The sequence below is a fragment of the Telopea speciosissima genome, chromosome 4 (assembly GCF_018873765.1).
Source record: "Telopea speciosissima isolate NSW1024214 ecotype Mountain lineage chromosome 4, Tspe_v1, whole genome shotgun sequence".
Lineage (NCBI taxonomy): Eukaryota > Viridiplantae > Streptophyta > Magnoliopsida > Proteales > Proteaceae > Telopea > Telopea speciosissima.
Window position 1 is genome coordinate 23,045,825 of NC_057919.1, and position 12,296 is coordinate 23,058,120.

The 12,296-nt window shown below is 39.6% G+C and overlaps 1 long non-coding RNA gene across 1 annotated transcript; it reads right to left on the reverse strand.

Annotated features, from left to right (window-relative positions):
• Nucleotides 1-3,450: 3,450 nt before the first annotated feature.
• LOC122657623 lies at nt 3,451-10,144 on the reverse strand. Its single transcript, XR_006332331.1, has 2 exons — nt 10,036-10,144; nt 3,451-3,490 (listed from the first exon to the last, which is right to left on the reverse strand). It is a non-coding gene; the product is annotated as an uncharacterized LOC122657623 (long non-coding RNA).
• Nucleotides 10,145-12,296: the final 2,152 nt, after the last annotated feature.

Sequence of the window (12,296 nt, forward strand, 5' to 3'; positions counted from 1 at the left end):
GTGTGAGTGTGTGAGTGTGTAGGGGCAGTAAGGGGTTAGTGAGTGTGAGTGTGTGTGTGGGGGGGGGGGGGGGCAGCATGGGGTGGGGGTGAGTGTGTGTGAGAGTGTGTATAGGGGCAGCATGGGGTGGAGGCGAGTGTGAGTGTACGAGTGTGTGTAGGGGCAGCAAGGGGTCTTTAGCTCAAATCGGTAGAGCACTTGGAACATGAGCATGTTCCAGGGATGGTGGTTCAAATCCACCAAGGCCCTTTTTATTCAACTGTTCATAACATAGTTATGACAATAATCTAGACAATTTCAAGTGGTGTTTTCCATTATCTTTGTCTCTCCCTCACATTAATTTCTTTCTTTGGGATATGTGGATCACAAAATGATGTCATTGACTCTGTTCAAAACCTTAACTTCAATTAGAAGTAAGAATTAAGTGATTGTGGTACACTATATTCATATTTTTTTTTATGTTGGATTGCAAGGTAATGACATCATATAGAAGTCATTGTTTTGTTTCAAATGGATCTGTTTCTGCCATTTCAATTCTACCATTGTTCACTGTAAGAGAACCCAGTTACTGCACCCTGGCTTACCAACCAATCAAAAAAGCGATTAACAAACCCATCTGTGTGCACAGCACAATGGAACACATGGGTCACTTACATGGGTCACGTACAAGGCTGACCAAGGATTAAGAAGGGGAAAAAGGTCCAACCTTATTCTTTCTCTGTTTATCAGATAAGGAACTTACCATCCATTTGTAACAGTTGTGAATTACTATTAGATAGAAATTTTGATCTCTCAAGTCTCTCATTGAGATTGAGAGCCTTTCAACTGAATATCTTTGCTTTACAGTTACTTGAACATCAGTCTGAGATCTTCCTCACTATAAATGCATTTCAATTCAGCAAGATGGGGTCATATTTGTTTCAACTTGTATAAATAAAGAACTTCTGCAAAAATGAGAAGCAAAATCTGCACTGAACTACAGATTTGGTGTTACAGCACCAAGGTTTGAACTTTAACCCATAAGTGAACCAAACTCTAGGTACTCAACCAAGTTTAACCAAAATTAAACACAAGTCTAACCCTACCCAAGCTTCCAAATTAGCTTCCCACATTTCGAAACATAACTCATACTCTTTCCTCAGCCAGTGTTTTTTTTCTTTTTAACTTCAAAAACTAAAACTTCTGTAGGCTTCTTTCATGGGAAAGAATTTTTCAAAAGTATGGTATGTGACTGGGTTTTGGTCTACAGCCATGCTCTGTCTACAGTTGACAATCACATATTTTAGGATTGAGCCCTGGCATTGCATTATCCCCCACAAGAATGAAAAGAAAAGTAAAATTAGACAAATTTAAGTACCTGGGAAGCTTGTAGAGGAGCAGTTACAACCAGGGACTAGAATCTGTTGGCTTGTTTTTGCAATTGAGATTTCCATATTATATATGTTTGCTTGTATAAGATGAAAAATCCAAGATGATATGGGAAAAGAAGATGTAAAAAACGGTTATTTAGATAGCTTTAGGATAAATCCAAATCACAGACTCAAGGTAACTAAACGATTATTCATATAGATTCAAAAGAATCCACCTGACAGACTCAGGGTAATCAAATAGTTATTCATAAAGAATCATGTTACAGAATCAGGGTAACCAAACAGTTAAATTTTAAAATTACGAATCCACAAAATCTGATTTTAGAGAACCTGATCCAGAATCACAATCTAATTCTTCAACATAGTTGTCATGGCGTCGCCATGGCAGTCCTGGCGCTGCCATGGCGTCCTGGCGCTGGGAGAGATGGCATGTCGAGCTACGCCATGGTGGATGTAAATATATCGTTCAATATGGCTTCCATGGCGTCGCCATGGACGCCATACCACAATATGTTGGCATATCGTTCGATATTTATACATATAAAAGTTAGATTTAAAATTTTTTTTTAAACCATTTAATAGCTTAGATGTTTTTTTATTAATGTCTATTGGAGGTGTAACTTAATAGTATACACCTATAATACACATTATCAATTTATCACAAAGTTTAAAAACAATAAACATATTACCCTAATAATTGGGGGAAAATAGAAATTGCAAAAGGCTAAACAGTTCGAGACTTCGAGGTTGAGAGCAGAGAGTCGAGACAAAGGAAGTGAGGAAGATTTCGTGAAACAAGATTCCGACAAGCTTCCTGCAACTCTCAACAGCAATTCTTCACTCTTTCGAAGTTGCAAACATCTCCGACAACCTCCAAGACTCCATTCCGGTAAGTTTTTATTATTTTGTAATTTGTATTTTTGTTTAATATGGTTCTCTTCCTCCTCCCAATCCTCTGCAACTCGATTTTTGAGTTCAATTCTTCTCCTCCCAGCCTCCAATAATACACACAAAGACAAAGAGAGAGTTGAGAGACAGAAGGGGGAGGAGATTTATTTCAATTAGTACTTAGTAGTCCTCTCAGTTTTTTTTTTTTTTTCTCTTTTCTTCTTCGCTACTGCTTGTACAGTGGGAGATAGTCGAGAGACAGAGGGGGGCCTCTCAATTTTTTTTTTCATCTTCGCAACCTCTTTGTTCAGTCTCTATGAACAGGGACTCAGGGAGATAGTCGAGACTCGAGAGACAGAGGAGAGCCTCTCGGTTAGCTTATCATTTGAGTTTTACTATTGCTTTCAATTATTTGATATGTTAATTTATATTTTCAATTTTTCATACTTTCATATACACTAATGGATATTAGTTACACTTTCATGAATTAAACCATAGTGTCATAGTATATTAGTAGTAGTAGTATAATACACTTTCATGTTCATTTTTTTATGTAATAGAACATATATTATAACATATTAAATGACATTACAAAATAGCGAAAATAAAAAATTAAACATGATCGATATATCGACGTGATACCCTTCCACCGACTTGGATCGCCATGACGCCATGACAACTATGTTCTTCAAAACGATATACCTTTCCACCGACTTGGATCGCCGTGACGCCGGGACAACTATGTTCTTCAAAACAACCGAACCAAACACTTCCTACTATGATGTAGATGCCTCAGCCTCCTTAGAAAGTAGCATGATTTTCTTGTTCAGTTTATCAGCATTAAGATCCATAAATTCAGGAAACTTTCGTACCCCATTCTTAACAAACATTACAGATGGAACTTCCTTCACTATAAAATCTTTGCGCTTAGGCTGCAAGGGATACATTCCAATGACTCAGTTAACAAAAGAGACCAAATTTAACACATTTAATTGAAAGAAGAATGGTGAGACAGAGATGGGAATGGGATCTTTTTTCACCTTAAAGTTGTTCACATCCACCTGGAGGAATTTAAAAGTAGCTTGTTCCACTGCCTTGACAGTAGCTTGTTCCGCTTGCTTGACAGTAGCCTGTTTCGCAACTTTGCCAGGAGCGTGTTCTGCTGCCAGGCCTTTCATGATCTGGATAAGGTCCCTAGATGGAGAGTTAGAAGTGATAAAGCAAACCATCACCTGCATATAATTAACAAGTTGTTGAGAAAGTAAATTAGATATAGAGAAATAATCATGATATAGATGTTATAAATCTGGAAATATATATAATAAAGTCTCTCCGTCTTACTGGAAAGGAAAGTTCCTTGTTCTGAGGCTATTTCCTGCCACATGAAAGGTCAATTTGGATCTGATGACCATTTTATTGATGCGGTTACCTCTGGTTTACCCACAGGCCAAATTAGCTGCCATCTCAATTCTATGGTACACCACGTGTTAAGAACTTTCCCAGTGTATTTTAAATGGATCAAACTCAAAAACAAAAAAAAAAAGGGGTCTCTTTCAAACCTTTGATCTAACACTAGTTAATGTTCAATTGAGCTATAAATCACTTGACACCTGAGTATTAAATGTATACTTGAACAAGGAACAGATTCCTTGTGTGCTGACCTAGGAAATTTCTCTGTTAGATAAGACAAACCCTTGGCTGTCTGAGCACTAAAAGAAGAAAGAAATTCTCTGTTAGATAAGGAAGCCATTCCTTAGACTACCACCTTCAATCGCCTATGTAACAAAATTTTGTGGCCAATTTCATCCATATGGCGACCATCTAGTGGATTTTCTTCTATGTATTTCAGCATCAAATCATTAGAGGATTACTGTGGCAATCTGAAAAAAATTCAAAGCCAAATTCAATAATATGGTCTACCAAGTATTAAACCATTTCTTAGTCGTCTAAATCTTAACCTAAACTGATCTTTAATTGTGCCATGTGCTATAATACTTTAAGGTTGGAACTACCAGCCGAGTGAAGGGGAACAATGTGACATGGACAACAGGTCCATAAAATTTTGAGTGCCAACAAAGCTTCCAGTTGGCAGATATTTTAAGTATCAGTAGTATGGATTAGGGGGAATGCTTTTCCTCACCTGGTAGACACAGTATGACTTTCTTATCCATTGATACAGCTGCTGCATGGCAGCCTAGTTGGTGCTTCATTCTATTGTGTGTGCACACACTGTCCTCATATTTTTCAGCCCAATTGGAATTCCATCATTTCACAGACTAATGGATTAAAAATTAATTCAAAAGTAGTTTTTATCCTTTCATTTTTAAATAATTCTGACCACCGAGAATACAAAGGGAGGAGCATTATCAAGGAGTTCAAATCATAAAAAGCGCAACTAGAATAATAATAAATCGAACTAATGACAACAAACAAGGCTTAACTAACGCAATAAAGTGAGATATAAAGGTTTCTAATTTATGCCAGTAGTAAACAAAAGGGTAAATTACACGACACCCCCTGAAAATTGAACGAAACTCAACTCACCCCCTCTTTTTTAAAAATATTCAACTGTCCCCCTGTATTAGAGCCCTATATTACAAATTAGTCCCCACCGACAATTCTATGTGGTTAACTTATGATGTCAGCAAGTTAAATAAATTCAAATCCCTAAACTAACCTTGACCAGTGTAGCGTTACTATTTTACCCTTGAATCTAAAAACCCCAAAATCAAGTGTGATGAAGGAATGAAGCATTTCACCTTCTCTAGCACCAGCATTGGAGTAGTAATGCCCAAATCTAGGGTTTGGGCTTGAGTATTCATACTGCATTTCAAGGGTTATGGCATTAGGGCAGAATCTGGCCAGATGGTAATCTAGGGTTCGGGCTTGAGTATTCATACTGCATTTCAAGGGTTATGGCATTAGGGCAGAATCTGGCCGGAACCATCCGAATGATCCTGATTCCACTCTTTAATACCCTGATCTGAAATCCCTCTGCATTTTATCTTCTTCTCTAATGGCGAACTCAACTGAAAATCTTTCATTTCCCTTAGACCCTCAGCTGTAATCCTAGAAAAATAATTAATGGGTTCACTTCCGAACCCTTTTCTTCCTACTTGTAAAGAGCTTCTTTTGATTTTCTTCAGTAAATCAAACCGTGGTTTTGATTCACTTAAGTTCTTTTCTTTTTTATTTTCTGAAGGGGATGTGGTGGTCGTGGCAGTGTGAGTGGATGACAGGGAGAGGAAGGAGAGACTCATGAGAGAGAGAGAGAGAGAGAGAAAGAAATACATGACGAGAGTGGAAGAAGCAGAAGCGGCAGTGGTAGCAAAATCTGCTTCCCTCTTCACACTTGCTGGCTTGCTGCCGCCTGACCACACTCATCTTTGCCTTTTGTCTTTGCTGTTGCAGAGAGTTAGAGACTTATATAGTTAAAAAAGAGGGGTTTTTTTTTGTTTTTTTGTTTTTTAGTTATTTGATTTTCGTAGTTGTTGTTTGAGAGCGAGAGCGAGCAAGCGGAAGCCAAGCAAACATGAAGGAGAACAGTAATGTGTTCATTAGGGCAGATCAGATCAATCTGAAGAGTTTGGATGAACAGCTGGAGCGGCTAACCATGGAGAAGGAGGAGAATAAGGAGAAGAGCAATAGAGAAGAGTTGGGAGATCAATCCTAGTAAGCTTTTAATAAAGAGTGTTAATGGTGGTAATGGATGGGGCTGCACGACGGTAATGGTGGGTGGCGATGGTGGCTGCGGCAATGGTAGTTGTAGCAGTGGTGATGATTTGGGGTATAATTGGAAATATCAAAATTGGTATCCTAAATATAATTTACAAATCCATTGGGTATCTAAAGTACATTTTCTACAAACGTTGGGTACCTCAATTATCATTGTTTATCTTATTTTGGTTGAGGTTAAATATGTCATTTCACTTTTTGGTTTGATTTTAAGTTAACACCGTTACTTTAGATGGGGACGATTGAGTATTTTCAAAAAACAGGGGGTGAGTTGAGTTTCGTTCGATTTTCAGGGGGTGTCGTATAATTTACCCTAAACAAAATGATAGATTACAAAATGTATAGAACTCTGATGTAGATTCTGGCCAGAGGAAGAGACAAAAGACCCAAGTCCCTTTTTGGGCCAGAGATAGACCAGCTCGAGCCATCCTAGCAGGACCAACTCGAGCCAGCCAAGCAGGGATCAATTTTATCCCACGATTATGATAGGATTCTCCCCTTGACCAATCAAAGATGCTCCACGATTTTGAGAGAATCCTCCTTTGACCAGTCAGCTAGGATTGGTGCACTAAAGTAGTTTCCATATTTATTAGTTTCAAGTTTGTTCCTTGCATATGCTATAAAGCCAAGTAGTTTTAATTTAGTTACTTTCTATTTTAGTTAGGATTTAGTAGTTTCTATTTTAGATTAGTTTTTATTTTGGAAAGTTTCTATTCTATTGTAAGCTTGCCTAAGCTATTAATAGGCATCACATCTTAATGAAGACAATTTTGGAGAAAAGAATCTTCTGGCCAAATTAGCCATAAGAGCAAGGGAGTTCCTCCTTTGCTGCAACAGCTGAGATAGCTGTGGGTGTGAGACCCAGGCTGAGACAGCAGTTCCCCCTACTCCCCTTCTTCTATCTTCTCTTCTCCTTCTGTTCATTATGCTGCCCGAGCTCCCTTAGTGCTGCTACCATTGATCTGTGACTGCAACAGTTGCTGCTATTCCCCCTTGGATCAATACAGGTGCTAAGAAGCTCCATCGAGCCAAGGCTGCTGTGAACATCCCTGTGCCCAGAAGGGCATTCGAGTGCTGCTGCTGTTATCCCAGGTTGCTGCTACCATTGCTGGAGATCCCCTTTCAAGGCTGGAGTCATCTGTCATCTTTCCTCTTTGTGGTTGTGCTGCTGAGAAAACCATAGATTGAAGCTGCTGTTCACCTCTGCAACTCTTCTGATTGAACTTTCTATTTCCATATCACCTTTAAATACCACCCACCTTGCTAGGTTTTGAAACTCAGATCCCCCTCTCCATTACCTCCACTCGATTGACACTTCCACCCCATCCCACTGCCGGAAACTTCCATAATTTCCATACTTTCTATTTTCATTCTCACCCTTCCATCTCCAATTCTAACGATCAAAATTGACCCAAAGTTGCAGACCAGACTTCATTCACCAAGCCTTGCACTCGGTTGCTGCTGGAAGCCCAAAACAGCATTGTATTGGAAGTTTTCTTCAAACCTTCTATTTTGGTAATTCTTTGGTATCTCTACATCAGACCATCAGAATTGAACCAACTTTGGAGACAAGCTTGCCCCTACTGCTCTCTGCACTCGATCCAAGTGGGGTGACCATCACTTGGCTGGTTTGATCATAAACCCTAAGTTTCTAATTCTGGTTCTGTTCCTGTTCGGATTTTTTGTGAGTTTTTAGGACTGGTAATCCAGTCTTACATTAAACTCAGAAACTTAACCCCGGGGGGGGGGGAAAGAGGGAGGAAAGCGTAACCTGTATTGATCGCTAATTCACTGGTCAAAACAAGATTTTATCTATGTAGCAAACACAGCTAATTGATTAATGATCACTCTGATAGAAATATTATGAATTAGATAATCATGTCAAATTTAGGTCTAGAAATTTATCAAGTTTCAAGCACCAATGGGGTGGTATTGAATGTTAGAGTTTAATCCATAACCATATTAAGGAAAAAGATATTTTGCAAATTGTCTCAAAAATAGGGGTTTCTGAAAGTTAGAATCTAGGTTAGAACCATGAGGTAAAAAAATGTGAATTCTAATTCATTGGATGCAACAGGGGAAATCCTGGTCTGGTAATTAGATTAGTGGCCAATCGAATATGTCTTCTCCTTGTTTCTTCAATGGTCCAAATGTTTCAAACTAACAGGACTCGATAAACTAAGTACTTCAACAGAAATGGCTTTAGCTCATGAACCCACTCACGAAAGACTAACTCAATGTCACTCCTCATCCTATCTTGAGGCTCATGCCAAGCTTCGTCAAATCCCTAATATGAATATGAGCTAGCTCACTCATATGACAAAATTGAGATACGCAATTGAGATTGCTGGACCAATGCTAGCGGGATGTGAGCTTACCTCTGCCCTTCACCTCCTGTGCTTGAAAGGGACCTACAGCTCCAGGAAAAAAAAAAAACTGCTATTTGTGTATTTGGATTGACCTATCGTACATTGAGAAGACCCTGTAACTCACGTATAAGCATGAAAAGAGGCCTTTCAAAATGGAAAACACAGCTGGATGGGCTTTTACTGCCTGTGAGCGGTGGAGATGGACTCAGAAAGTACAGGCAGAGCAGGAAGGGATGGGAGTGCAAAAAAAATGTTGCAATAGCCCTCGAACTGATGAACAACATTGTCCACAGAATTTGAGACTTAAAGAAGCTGCTCTGTGGAAGCCATAAACCAGCCCCTATTCTTATTGAACACAGAAATCAAGCAGGAGCTATCTTCCAATCTCAATAAAGATTATTCTTCCAGATGAAACACAGGGCATTATGGGTTTGGCAGATCATTAGACATCTTGCGATAAAACCAACATGGTCTCTGCTGGTTTAATTTTCTTTACAGAACTAAGGTGGAGCCTGACTCCCTTGTTTTAGTTTACATGTCCTCGGGTTGTAAGATAAGACATTTGGCCCATGCAGCAATAACTGACACAAGGACAGATAATTCGGCATTCTAAAGTTATAAATATGGGGAATTACCCAGATTGGTCACATGTCAAATTTGTAAGCCCATCTCAACTTATTCCCACCATTGTATGGAATTTTCCCCATCCCCCCCTTTTTTTCATTATAGTCAAACAAAATTTACCTTTTCAAACAATCCCCTTTTTTTTTTTTTGGTATGCTTTTTAAACAATTCCTAAAGCACCTTTCTGTTATAGTGCTTTACCCAATCAGGAATTCAAATCCTCTACATAAGTCCCCCAGCATCAACCAACCACTACTGGGGCTGCAAGCCCCATTACTTATTGCCTTTACACCCTTGACTTAATTAGTCAACAGAGCACAGATGACTTGGATGATTAGATTCCAAACTGGGCATTTCTTGGGTTTTACTCTGCTGATTGTAGGGAACTGATTCAAACCCAGAGGCAGCTTTAGTAATGGTGCAGACAGTCAGGAATCCGCATCTTTTAAATCAAGCTTCAAGCCTCAATCAATATAAGGGCTCCATGACCAGTTTGACTAGGGTTTTATAACGACCTAAATTATTTGAAAATTTTAGATTGACCCACAAAAAATCAGATCCTGGACTAGCAGGCAAGTTGGAGCTTCCTTAAGATTTTGAGGGCTTCATAGAATTCAGGTTTAAAATGATTTGGGATCTAAATGCGATCCCCTTTTACCTCTTTCAAAAATGGAAATTGCTTACACATAGTAAGCACAGAAAACCTAAGAGGTTACAGAAATAACACTAAAAACAGAAAAGTAAAACAGAGAACAGGGGAAACTCATCAATCAGACATGGAAACCCCCCATAAAACCCAAAAGGAGAAACACCAATCACGGAAAACATAATTGAATTCAAAGCCACACAAAAGCAAAAACACCCAGTGAAAAAACAAAAAACCCAGATCAGTTGAACCTGCAACAAACTTAATAGTAAAACACGAATCCTACAATCAAATCAGAATCATTAATCAAGCAATCAAACGGGGAAGGGGGGGAAAGGAATTAATTCACGAAACATAATTTAGAAAAGTAATAGAAAAAGGATAGGGTAGTCGAAACGTTAACCAGAGGGTTCTTCTCTAAGTGTTCATCCCACTCCTCTTGGCTGTCGCAGCTGACTAGCACTTCTTCTCCCATCTTGCTTTTTGATCTCAGGCGACGATGATTCAGGAAAATGTCTCCTTCCTTTCGTTGTACTTCTGTAAGTTAAAGACGAGCAAACGTTCGATTCACACACCCTTGTATCCTAGGGTTACGAGAATACTTCGACATCGAAGAAGAAATTTGCCCGAGCGAAGAAAGCGTTTTTATATAGGGAAAATTACATATCTCTCTCCTGTACTTTGTCTTAATTACACGTTCTTTCCCTTGGTTTTCCCACCTTACATTTTGACCTCTTATAACTAACGGTGTTAGTTTGTTGTAAGTTAATAATTTGAAAAGACAATATTGACTTGTTTTAGAATTACAATGATACCCTTCTTATCATCTTCAACCTTAAAACACTCATTTCTTTTCTCGTCCACAGTCGCCGTCGCCGCCACCACCACCATAGCCGCTGCTTCCTCCTCCACCGCCACCACTGCCGCTGCCGCCTCCTCATCCTCGGACTCTTATTCCCTAAAACTTTAAATTCACGCATTGCAAAGACTGAATAGTAGATGGGTTCATCATCAATGCTTTCATTACCGCATGAAGAGCACAGCAGAATGTGTTGATTTCAATCTTCCAGTGCTGCTGCTCTGCTTCAACATGCTAGAGCATCTCTTGTGGAATCACAGAACTCTTTAGGATCGATCAAACCGAGCTTTCTCCTCTACGATCTTCACTCTGAGCTCAGCATCCCTCACTGGCCCCACCTGTGCAAGCATTCCAAAACGACCAAGAAGTTGTGGCCTATCAAACTTCTCTTCTTCTTTTTCATTTCGATCTGTGTTCTTCCCTCATTTGATGAACACCAAATGAATCGAATGTGGATAACCTGTTCTTTCAAAGTTCCAACCCATCCAATGCTTCCCCCAATTGGAATGGGATAAAGTAGAATTAAACAAATCCAAAAACATACAGCCGTGTGCAATTAGGAGAGAGAGAGAGAGTAATTTAACAAAGGATATAAGGAAGTAATGAGAAGTAGAAAAAGAAGAAAAACCATGGATTGGGCATACAAACCATCGCTTGAAGGAGACATTGCAGGTGCAGGGCCCTGAGCATAAATGGCAGGTAAAACAAGAGCAAGGAGAGGAGTCACAACAGCCATTGTTGTAAAAGAAACTCTCAGCAACTCCATTCTCTCTCTCTCTCTCTCTCTCTCTCGCCTGCGTTAACAAGTCACAAATACAAGAATGGGGGCTGGCTGCCTTGAAACTTAAAACTTGAAACTGAATCCTATAATACAAGAATGGGGAAGGGCTTCTAATAATTATAAAAGAAACCGGTTTGGGAAGGAATCTGTTTTAGAACCCAGAAACAGTCTGGATGACAGCGATGGTCACTGTGAGCATGAATACTCAGGCAATGGTAGGGGTATCGTTGCCGACGATTACAAGGTTCAGAGATTGAAGATGAAGTTGGGAGAGGAGAAAGTGCAAATTTTCCTTTCTTATTTTGGTTTTTTTATCAAAAGGGTAAATGGGTAATCTCACAATGACCAAGGGTTAGTTTGGGTCCTATAAAAAATCTAACTACGTCACGTCAGCACTTAACAAACCGATGCTAACAGCAAGGGAGGAATTAGTAATTTTTCGAACACTACAGGGAAATCGTATGTAAAGTGGGAAAACCAAGGGGAGGAACATGTAATTAGGGTAAAGTACAAGGGAGGGATATGTAATTTTCCCTTTTATATATAATTCTTCTGAAAGAGACCGCCACTAGGTCGCGCAGCGACTGCGCCTTGACATAGAGGCGCCACCCAGTCACTGAAACTCCAGAAATAATCAGGGATGTGGTGGTCATTTCACACACCCTTGTATCCTAGGGTGCAAGGATGGTGTATCTGACACGACCTGGTGAGGTCCTATCTCCCATAATTTTGATTCATTTCTTTAGTATTTATTTGCGTCTTCATTTGTCGACCAAATCTCGGACCTTTATCCCCCAAGGTTCAATGGCTAGTATGGTTATGCGGTTCCTCTCATAGGGAGGGGCTGAAATGACCATTCCACCCCTTGACCGAACACACTGCCTCGTACCGGGCAGGGAAACCGTAGGTGATAGAAATGGTCCCTCGTTCATCTCCAACTTCAGGCAGAAGAAATTTCGTGTCCTCTCATTTTTTCACTCCTCGCAGGCTTGCAGCTCAGTGGCCAGGTTCACCATTTGGTTAT